The following is a 10,898-nucleotide window of genomic DNA, read 5'->3' as shown; positions in this document are numbered from 1 at the left end:
ACGCCATTGTGGTTCAAAACGCACTTCCTGTCTGCCGCCACAGTGTTTGTGTTTCGTGTTGCTGTGGAAACCGTGAACACATAAATACAAAAGAAAAGAAAAAAAAGAGTGAGTGAGAGAGAAACTGAGAAATCGAGGACAAACCCTTATGACTAGCTGGAATGAAAAAGTAAATGCATCCAGACAGGGCTTTACTGCTGTGTGTGTGTGTGTGTGTGTTGTGGATTAACAGTGGCCCCTAAAGCAACATTAAAATACCTGCTCTTTCCATAGGCTTTTACTGCCTGTCCCAACACATTCCAGTAAATGGATATAACATTATGTAAAAGCAAGTGATTATGTCATGCACATTCAGTTGTGCAAAACCTGGCTAAAGTATAACACGTTTGCAGATAATATCGTTTACCTAAACTATATTGTAAAGAAATGAACAAAGTATAGCATTGTGTACTATAGTACTGTATAGTATTGTAACATACACACACACACACACACATATATATATATAGTACACTTTATAGATTGTCTTGTTTTTAGAAGAAGGTTCAGTGTTCCGCTAAATTCACCTTCACTGGGGTGTTGTGCGGTTGCTATGGTGTTTTGACTGGTTGCTGTTGTGTTCTGTTGTTGCTAGGGCACCGCAGTCGCAGTGTAGTCACTCAAATGTTTTGAGTGTTTTTTTTTAAATGTATCGCTATTTGGAGTGTGTTCTCGGTAGTTGTAGTTGAAAAAACTTAAAATGAGAAATGTTATCTCGGCATCAAACTGAAATAAAAAATAAATGAAAACTAGACAGAAATATTAAAAAAACAAATAAAAATGAGAAAAGCACATATTCAAAAAAAAAAAAAAATATATATATATATATATATATATATTTATATATATATATATATATATATATATATATATATATATATATATATATATATATATAAAATTGAAAAATATGAAATAAAAGCTTATTTAAATATTATTAAAATCTATAATAGTATATATGCCTAGATAATACTAAAATACCAAATGACTTGTGTATAAGGGTGATTAAATAAGAAAAAATGGCATATTATCTAATTTACTCTCTTCTGTATATTTAGTTGTTGTTGTTTAGAACGCTTGATTAAGATGATTTTAGTCTTTTCCTCTGATTGTATGAGTACAGTACTGTCTTACACTTCCTAACAGTGTGAGTTTTGTTTGTTGTGTGTTGATGTGCGAGTGAAAGAGCGTTGTGTCTGGGAGAGGAGCTTGTGTTTCCTCTGAGGAATGCTTGTATAATTAGATCCCCGCTGTCATGACAACCAAACTTGATTTTTAAGGGGGCCGAGACTAGTTCAGTTATAGAAACCTGAGTCAGTGTGTGCCACACACACACACACACACACACACACACTGACTTTTAGATAAGACATACATGAACCCTTATCGCAGCATTCGTGAATGTCCATGTACAGCAGCCTTGGATTGTGAACTGTGAACTTTGAAAATTGGTAGCTAATATATAATTAACCTCTTCTTTTGTATTACAGGTAAAAAATATATATATTCCACATGCTCTAACCTGTGCAGCCTTACAGAGAATAATGAATGGAAAAGTATCCTTCTCAAGCTTCTGTGCCAAATGTAATAACGGACAAACTTTCTGATTCAGCGGATGACAAATTCAACCCCTCTTTGGGTTATTTGACTCTGCGACATCCTGACCGCTGACTGTAAACACGCAGAGGAGTAATGCATATAAAAACTCTAGCCAAAAAATATTAAAATACGTGACAGAACCTGGGAGGAAGCTGAACATATCGGTCATGCGTCATGTGCTGGATGAGCTGAAGTGAATCAGTGTGCGAGTCGATGCTTACAGCAGCATTTCTCTGGGCTCCCGTGAGACTGGTGTGTAAGTGTGTGTGGGGAATGTGTGATGTCCAGACAGTGCGCAGTTGTTCGGACCCTTTTCTCCGGCCCGTGTCTGAGGAGGGTCAGGCAGGAGCGAGGGCAGAGTAAACACATGTCTCTGAGATCTGGAGGAGGGTTAGTGTGTGTCAGTGTGTGTGTGTGTGTATGTGTCTGTCCTGTAAACACTGTGCAGGTGTGAGCCTCTTTGTGTCCTTTTGACCCAATACAAGTGTTGACATGCTGTGAACACCATTCAGATGTTTAAAATGAGGCACCGACATGAATGAAAAGAGTCTGAAAATAACCAAAACCAAGAGGCATTTTACTTTTTTATAACAATATCTGCTTCTAATATGTTGTATACTTGTTTACTAATGTCACATTATACACACTGTATCCACCCTTTTCTTCTCATAAGAGCTATGGGTTCTATGGTTTTAGCTTCCAGGTTCATTCACTTCCAGCTATCTTTAGATGTACAAAACAGCTCGTTTTGCTGCTTGATATCGAAAATTGTTGTGTCTTACCATATTATTTTAATGTTTTATCTTAATGATTAATAATGTTTGAACTTCCCTGTAGTGGCTAATGAACCGGTAGTCTTACTTAAAGACATGCTTCCGCATTGAAGAATAAGGTGGATAGCATAGTAAATTGTTAAAAAAATTATAATTATTATTAAAGTATATATAATCATAAGTTATCATATATTTTAATATACACATATGCTTAAATGTTATTGTATAGCATAGTAAAATGTTTAGAAATAAATTATAAATATCATATCAAATGTATTGCATTTTATTATTTATTTTGTTATTCATTTATTTTTATTGCATTACACCTATACATAAGTGTAATGCAAGAAACACAAAAAAGTACTACAGATATACTGAGTGGATAATCTAATATAGAGCTGTAATTTTATATAACTGCACAGCTGTTCTAAAATATAGTATATACAAATATACAAAGATGTAAAATGACAGCTGTAGAAATGTTTCTATAGAATATAACATGTATGAATATGTAAAATGTTTAGTTTAGAAAACATTGCACTACAATATTATATTTTTGTAACGCACTGTACTAAAATTGTGTATAGTTCAGTATTATTTAAGTATAGTTTAATGTAATGTAATAGTAAAGTATAATATTTCTGGAAGCAATATGCAATTTAAGTGTACACCGAAAAAGCTCACTGAGTAATATGGCTTACGCTACAACTAGAATGCTGTTGTATAATAATCTGTTGTGTGCTGTTATGTGCAGTATAATAGTAAAAGATTGTACAGTACAGTATATTATAAATAATATGAAAAAGAGCGATACTCAACAGATGCAGGTGAAACAGTGATTGGAGGAGATCAGATGAAACATGAATAGCATGAGGCATGTGTGTGTGTGTGTGTGTAGCAGGAAACAGTATCTCTCTTTTATGAGCTCTTCTGCTGTATAATTGCTCCCTGCCTCTTCCTGTGATCCATGCTGATGGAGGGGAGGGCTCAACTTCTGACGTTATAGAAATAGGAATTCCCTTCGCTGGTCTCTCTCACTCCGCTCTCATTCACTTTCACCCCGTCTGGCCCCCAGACGAACTCTCTCTCTCTCTCATCTCTCTCTCTCTCTCTCTCTCTAAACACTCATAGCGTCTATACAGGAGTTGGACACTCCCTCTGACACACAACTGCTATAAGGTTCCTCTCACGCTCTGAGCGGAGGCGATACAGAGAGACAGAGCAGTCCGATCATCCAGGTAAGAGGCCAGAGTCACACTTCTGAACTTTCAATAACATCTGCATGTGGTTTCTCTATTGCTCTTTACATTTTCAAGGCGTTCTGCTCTTAAAAACACCCCTTGTTCAGCACTTTGGAGGTTTGCGGTGTAGTTGGTGATGGTCGGACTGACTTTTTGAGCTCAGTCAGACAAGTGAACCACTTGAGGAAAGGTCATCCGTAAATAGTTTCTTTGAATGGGCCGTCTGAGCGTCTGCGCGACATCTGTCAGCCAGACATGAGTTCGGGGCGGCGTGAAGTGGAGGTCATAAAAACGCTCTCAAAACAAGGAGTACGAGGATGAGGCTGTGGAGAAACGCTCAAACATTCTTCTCATTGTTCTCAAGTCTCGGAAGACCGTGCCAGACGCTGCACAGCCAAAACAACTTTCAGAGGAAGCAGGAGGGGGGAATCAAGTGTGGCAAAAACAGAAAGGCCAAGCCGGGAGTGTTAGTCGAGGGGTGCAAGCTGGAGCGCTAGATCACAGCAGAGCGAAAGTGACCTGACTGAGGTGATTATTCATCTTGTGCTCTTTCAGAGTGAGAATGAGTAACCCTGACAGCTTAGCCAGTTTACTGACATGTAAATATAACAATGCAAATAGCATAGTAGATAACGGTGTAGCAGTATATAATATATAGAAGTTTTTAGTGCAGCAAATTGTTCAGGATGCACAATATAAGCCGGTACTATAATAAAGTGTAATACAGTATACTATTGTAAAAAAAAAAGACAAGGGTTTACAGTATATTGCATACATTACAGTATAGCGTATACTCATTACAGTGTAGCGTAAATAGTGTTACATTATATACAGTAGTATAGTATTGTGTATAATATATTGAAGTGTTTAGTATGATATTTTATAGTGTACTAGTGTGTAGTACAGGATATTACATACTGTATATTAGTACACAATGCATATTATATACAAGTATTTTGTATGTAGTGTTTATTGTTATAAAATGTGTGTTGTGGTGTGTAGCCAATTGTGTAGTATTGTGAAGTCTATAAAATAGTGTTGCACTATATACGGCAACATAGTGATAAAGTGTGTAGCACAGTACGGTAAAGCGTGTGCTAGAGTATATTATCAACAGTATGCAATAATATAGTGTATAATACAGCTAACTGTTATCTAAACTGTTATGCTAAATGTAGTCAAATATATAGTATTGTGAAGCATATAAAATAGTGTAACATACAATGATATTATACAGTATACTTTAAATTAAAGCATTTAGTTAAATAGTTTAGTATGATATTCAATGGAGTACAAAACAAGTATGGTATAATAAAGTGCAAAGTACAGTATATTAATATATAGTATGTATTGTAGTGAAGTGTGCTGTAGTATAAAAAATACTGAGTTGTGTAGTATTGTGAAGTGTATGAAATATTGTTACACTACATACAATACTATAATACAGTGTGTAAGATAGTAATGTGCTCATTAGGCCTAAAAATGAGGAACTGACACTACGAGAGAAGCTAGAGAGATACAGGTTCGAGGTTCTGGAAACAGGCCTGTCCCACTTTTCGGAGAGCACAGGAGTCTTCAGGACTGGTACAGAGATTAGGAAAGGGTGCGCAAGTGGACCAAGTGTGATGGATGCCTGTATTTGCTGCTGAGTGTTTGTTCATGGCCTCTATGCTGAAGCTAATGGCTGCTGCAGAGGATTGGGTGTAACAGTATCTGGAGTAAAGTTACAGGCACGTTAGCGTGAAAACCATGAGCTGTGAATTTATGCTCTGGTTAAAAGGGAACGAGTGCCTCATGTGAGGGAGTTTTTCTCCGCTGTATGCTGTTGCAGAAGTTGTATTTGGTGTCAGTCGCTCTGGTTTTGAGTTAAATGAATGACTCTCGAGAGACACACACATTCCCACGAGCAGGGTGGAGTACTGTACGCTTATGAAAGCCATCTGGCATGATTTTTGCTGAGTCATTAATTACATTCAGTCATCTACTGTTTGACGCTTTAAATTTCACTGAAATTAAAGTTCGATTTCACTTCGAACTATTAAACGTCATGCCTGAAAATTTGATAATGTGCAACAAAATGAAGTAAATATGAAAAACAGATTCAAATAAAATATTTTGGAAAAATATTTGTTGTCTTTCAAAATGTATACATTTTATACACATTTATTCTATAAATATTTACATATTTATAAACTAATATTATATTGTTATGTATATATTTATGCCTTTTTGTTTAATATTTGTTCTGTTACAAGCTAGAGGCCTAGCAAATGTCAAAATTATATCAAATTTAATCAGAAATCAGAAAAATGTGCCATTAATATTATTTTTTATATTTTGCTGTTGTTTTAGCCCACATAATTAGTAATTTTTAAAATATTTTAATTGGGTTTAATTCTTTTAAAAATGCTTCATTTTTATTTTCATTTTCTAGGTCACTTTGCATCTGTTTAATATAGATGTTTGTGTGTGTGTGTGGGCCTAAACTGGTGCATCCATAAGGCGACAGTGACTAATCGAAAAATCTAATTTGTTGGTAACTACATAGATCTGGCAAGCTTGCAGAGCAAATGTGATATTAGGGATATTTTTTCTTCAATCACTAAAATTAGCTGCAACACTGCAGGATGAAAGTGTGACTTCTCATCATGAGGAGAGCCGTAAAAAGTCTTTCCTGCTCTTTTACTCTGTGAGGTGTAACCGCATCGGCTGCATCAGGCCAGACGCTGTCATTAGTGAGAGGAAAGACTGAGATCACTGGCGAAAAGGACAACTGTGGCTTCAATTTAGAGGGGAAAAGCTGATTGGAAAGATCTGATGGAAAATATTAATGGATAGAGATCTTCCCGTTCACGAGGCGTCACTTCATCAAGTCTAGATTGGGTGGATGATTTCAAGCATTCGAGAATCGAGAAAACACATCACAGCGCTTCAGATGCCCTTCAAAAGCAATATTCGCCCTTAATGCATGATTTCAGTTGCAGACTCGCTTGGAAAGGCGCGTTTGTGGGTGTGGAAAATGCATAATGAGTTTTCTAGGGGGAAAATATCATGCTTTAAACTCTTTTGCAGCTTTTCATAACTGGACAGTTGAGTCCAGTCCTGACTTGGGTGTAGAAGTGAGCTCAAAAATGTCGATACAAAAGTGTTGATACATACTCATCAAACCAAGTGTCATTAAATAAAAGAAAGACACTTTTCAGTCAAAAGATAAAACGACAGATATTATTTGGAATTAGTGATAAAATAAACATTTTGTGGTTGTGAAATGTTAATTAAGTCTATAGATGAACTACACCTGATGGTAGTTTTCTAGTAAACATTGCGCAAAAATCTTGAAAAGAGAGAGAGTGAGAGAGAGAGAGAGAGATGCAGATTACAAGCACTTGCTTTGATATTTTCTTATCAAATGACATTCAGACATTTTTAATCGCGATTTGCTACCCTAACTCTTTTTTGGGGCCTGTGCGTGTAAGACTGACGGGCCACATCCTCTGATCACCATCTAAATGACTGTCTGTCTGTAAAGTCTCATCTTGCACAGTTAGTGGGGAAAAACCTGAACAAAAAAACTGCACCACAAACAGTCGCTGCTTTATAAGTCATGGAGGTCTTTGTTTAGAGCTCGTCGGTTTACTTGCAGCATTATCTGGGATATTTTATGTAAATACGCAAAAACATAATACTCCTGGTTTACGTAAGCTAGGAGTTCCCCTGCGTCTGGACATATTCATGCCATTTTTTTCAATGCTGACATTTGTATTGACAATTGCAAGACGCCGTAAGGAACTGGAATGATTCTGTCGACTGGTTACGATGCTGTAAATGTTCCTTCATAAACGTTTAGAGGGAAAACAGCTTGAAGAGAATGCCAAGTGACATGTTACAACTGGAAAATATGCTTCTCCTTTAAATAAACTCCAAACTGACGAGTCGTCGTAGGAAAGATCACCGTAATAGACTGCAATGAGGTGAAATGAAGAGCAAATGAAGACTGAATTTCTTAAGAAAGGCTTAAGTATTCAAAGGTGTGTCTCTTCTAGAACAGATTTCAGTTAAGGATCAAATTGTGCTTCCAACTTAATGGCATCTAGATTCATTTTATAGGTCCAAACTCTCAATCTATGTCAATAATAATGTCATTTGTGTCTATTTTGGGAGAAGCATCTGAGATGAAGTTGATATTGAAATAAAACTTCTCTTCTTTAACAATTCATTTCTGAAAACGAAGCAAACTTTCCAAATTTGAAACAAGTGTCTGGTCCTCTGGGACTGTACCTGAGAGAGTGAGTGGTCCTGCAAGACAATACTAGATTCTTCACAGGTTCTGCCTGTGTTTTGTCGCTCTTAAAAATTCACTCTAGATAAGACAGGGGGTTTTGAACAGACCAACATACTTAGCGTTTTTTATGGCACTTGGCGGGGACTGCGCGTCGTTCTGACCTCATTTCAAAATGTCATTGAAAAGTTATTTTTATAAGTCCACAGGAAGCCCAGTCACCCAGACGCTAGCAGAAGGAGTGGCCAGAAGCAATGACAAAAAATGAGGTGCTATCATTTACTTGCTTTTAAACAATGTTGGACATTCTTTCTTTAATGAAACCCAAAATAAGATGTTGAGAAAACGTTCACACTGCCTGTTGAGCTCCAAAAAGAAGCAAAAAGTACCATTACATTGTAAAAATGTTGCTCTGAAACATACATATACATACGATTCACTGCAGTTCTCAGCTGGAAATAACACCATTTACAGTAAAACACCAACAACTTTTATTCCTTTTGACACAAATTATGATTTAAGGTTGAATACTGATTAATAAGGATTTAGTTCCACACAGTTCAATGCACAATGCTGTAATATGACCACAAACCACTTTTACCATTTTAATTTTGACATTTTACATTTACTTCACATAATAAGAAAAATATGACATTCCTGAAGTAAAGTTGCTCGGGAGCTCACCTGATACAGCAATGCATAGTGCTCATATGATGAGACCAGTATACCGCGAATACAGTAGCAACACACAATATACCCCTATTTTGCATGCTATTTATATGCAGAAACTGACTTTGACCTGTGATATGCGATTAATCAAAATTCATTTCAGAAAAATGTATGATTAATTAGTAAAAAAATAATAATTGACTGACAGCACTAATATATATTAGAGGTGTAAAGGTACACAGATTTCATGGTTTGGTACGTTCCTCGGTTTCGTGGGCGCGGTTTGATACGATTTTGGTAAATAAAACAACAAATCTACTACGCTAGGATTCTTTTCATTTATTTTCAACAGACAGTAGAACAAATTATAATGTAATACGAATTATTATATTAAATTATAACTTGACAGCAAAGTTTTTACTTTATCAAAATAAAATACAATAAACCGAACATCCGCTCGCCCTCCTCTGTGCCACCGGTGGAACGCAACTGAATTACAAGTAAAGTTCCCATGATGTTGGCAAAATTCTAAAATGGAATGTTCCTGTTTTTAAAGCATTTCAAAAATGGCTGTTTTGAATAGTCAAATTTTGATGTTTTTAGAACACATTTTTGTTAGCTTGGTAAGTACTTTTAAGAGTTCAGTATCTTGTATGCGCTCACCGTATGGAAAAAAGTAGTGTTTACATTTTCTTAAAGATGTTTCGTGTTTCACAGAAGAAAAAGAAAAGTCCTACAGGTTCAGAATGACACATGGGTGAGTAAATGATGACAAAACTTTCATTTTTGGCCGAACTCTCCCCTTTTTTTTTTTATTCTGGCCGTTTGCTATCTGTCTGCTGTGTTGTGTTAGGACAGATATAGAAATGTAGGACCCCACCTCAGACAGAATGACTTAAGCCCGGACCCTCCTCTTCTGCCAGCCAGGGGAATTCCTGGCAGAGTGATTTTTAAACCTAATGACTGAATCACATTGCCAGGGATTTCCAATGGCTCGTGTGAGGGACTCGACTCGGAGACATCAGACACGCCAGATATATGCATTGCAAACACACACACCTGAACACACGAGACCCTAATCCTGAAGGAATGCAGACCGTCTCGTACATGAGTTCATGGTGACAGAAGTCCCAATTCACATGCATTTCTATGCAGGCTGTATGGTGTCAGGACTTAACCCACATGTGAACACTGCTTTAAACTTCTTTGTTCACAGTGGTTAAGTTCTGCCATCCTGGGACCAAAATCACCAAAGGAGAAGTGAAAGTCAGTAGTTTCTTCGAAATTAATGCATGCACACTGAGTACTGTGACATGATTTTCTCATTGAATGTATAATGTTCCAGAATTAAAGATGCACAAGAAATTAATTCTAGGTTTGACTCTTCTTGCTGTCGTCAATCTTACTCTGTTGTGACAGGCCTGTTTTTTATCTTGTCCAAAGCAATCTTCATCTCAGGTGTTTAGCGCAATATACGACAAACGAGCCGTAGCCTGAAAATAAAAAATACTTGGATAAACATCTTTTGTTGGTACTGGAACAAATTCCTGTCAAAACATGATGGATTTTTTTCAGGCGGCAAACCTCCTAACGCCACTGGCTTCCACTAACCCCCCCCCCAAAAAAATGACCCAAGACTTACTTGCTAAAATTCCCATTGATGAAAATGTTATTACTGAATGTCCAGAGAATATTACAAAATATGTATGTCCAGAGCCGTTGAGTTTCTGTTTGTGTGTTTGCTTTATTTATTTGTAATTGAATAATCATTAAATAAAGAAATATTCATAGATTATCAATTATAATTTGTCTTATTTATGTATATATAGATTATATCTTTCATTGACCACCAGTCTACCAACTGAATCAAGTAGGCAACCTCGAATCTACTTAACTTTAACTATTAACTACATTAATAAAAAAATGACTGGCTGATATAAATGCTCTTCCAGGACTAACAAAAGATATAGACTCAGGAACCCATCTTACTGAAATTAAATGGAAGGTGGGATGCAAATGTCAGACTGTAAAAAGTTATTGCACATGTCTTTTGTAAGTTTGCAACTGTTCATCCTGTTAGTGAAGCTGAAAAAAAGTGTGCATTGAATAAAAGAAACCTGAAAATCAGCACTTCAGTATGAGTCCTCAGCTAAAAACTAGTACAGCTAAAATAAGCATATTAAAGGTACCTCAATTCGAACTACCTCAAAAAACAAAAGCATGATGTATTCATGCACAATAGGCATAAACTGTGAACATGAACTTGAAGTCAAAGTTCGCCAACAGGGATGTTAAGGA

The sequence above is a fragment of the Carassius gibelio genome, chromosome B3 (assembly GCF_023724105.1).
Source record: "Carassius gibelio isolate Cgi1373 ecotype wild population from Czech Republic chromosome B3, carGib1.2-hapl.c, whole genome shotgun sequence".
Classification (NCBI taxonomy): domain Eukaryota; kingdom Metazoa; phylum Chordata; class Actinopteri; order Cypriniformes; family Cyprinidae; genus Carassius; species Carassius gibelio.
This window is presented reverse-complemented; position numbering follows the sequence as displayed.